Genomic DNA, 1,491 nt, shown 5'->3' with positions numbered 1-1,491 from the left:
GAAAAGAAAATCATGGGCTGGCTGCGTGCTTTGGGTCGGGCGTGTCACCTTGACCCTGGCACTGTCTCCGATAAGGACTGAACACCAGGGAAGTCCCCTTACCTTACTCTGCTTTAATTTCTTTGACATGGGGACATGCCAAATCTTTAAGTGTGGGGGTGGGGATGATTGTTGTTGTTGTACAATTGTATAGACTTGTTTGATATTTTTGGTTGCTATTAATTAACTTCGACTTGGCCCGAAGACGGACACCTCTCGACGGGTCTCTTGAATGACTTAAGTCGAACAAAAAAATACCAAAAATATGTTGGCCTCTTCCTGATGACAGATCTCCTAGACAGTTTTCTTGAGGGAAGTAAGTCTAAAGAAAATACCAATTTTTTTTTTGTTTTAGGTAGTGTAGTAACTCCCCTTTGGTTTTTCTTTGGGCGACGGTTCTTTTTCAAGGGTTTTGCTTGAACCGGATGTAGTTAGTTTTTGTTTATTTTGTTTCTAGTTTTTCTTTGGTACTTATGGGCTATGAGCTGAGATAGGAAGAGAATCCCTTAGTGTTGTTACACCTGAACACAATAGACACTAGAGTGTGACGCTTAGTCTCAGTTGTTGATTCTTGTTAGAGTGCCTTAAATTGTATGTTTGTAACTAACTTGAGTACTCAAACGAGAGTGTTTTGATAAGTCAATCTGGAGTGAGTCATGTGCCATGTGTGTGAGAGTTGTATTGTATTCTATGCTCTGCATTTGATGCCTAGAACTTGCCCTGTGTGTTTGCAAAGCGAAATGGTAGCTTTATTCATTCTTAGAAGTGATATAGGCATTTCTTTGTTAAGCCAGATATATAAAGTAGACCCACCTAAATGCGATACATCGTAGTTAACCCCGTTGAGCCTATAAGCCTGTTTCTTTGGCAACCACATTACAAACCTTACCCAATTGTTTGAACGGCCCATCTGTTTGAACCCCTTTACCTCCCATGAGCACTTGAATGGTTATGAAATATGCAAAAGTTAAAGTGTGGGGTGGTGGTTTGGTTTTTGAGTGGAACTAATGAAATAGAGAAAAAAAGGTGCAGTGTTTTAAAAAATGAAAGAATAAGCGCCACTTAAGAGAAAAGAAAATACGTAAATGTAGTCCTTGATAAGTGGTGACTTGATACAATTGCACCTAAAGGAGTTTGGGGTATTATAAATAGAACTGTGGTGGAATGACTTGATTCCCTTGCTTGATACCACGGTGTCCCAAGACTATACCCTCTTGTACCTACGAAATGGCTCTACTTTTCCCAATTAAGTACAAGGTTAGTCTCGATACACCTTTTTAACACTCGAGTCAGATTTGTAAGGCACTCAGTTGAATGAGTTTCCTACCACTAGAGAAATATGTTGGACTTTTCCTAATGACGGATCTTCTAGACAGTTTTCTTGAGGGAAGTAAGTCTAAAGAAAATACCAAAAAGATTTCCTGTTTTAGGTAGTATAGTAACTCCCCCTTG

This window comes from Nicotiana attenuata, unplaced genomic scaffold (assembly GCF_001879085.1).
Source record: "Nicotiana attenuata strain UT unplaced genomic scaffold, NIATTr2, whole genome shotgun sequence".
Lineage (NCBI taxonomy): Eukaryota > Viridiplantae > Streptophyta > Magnoliopsida > Solanales > Solanaceae > Nicotiana > Nicotiana attenuata.
Note: the sequence above shows the minus strand (reverse complement) of the source record.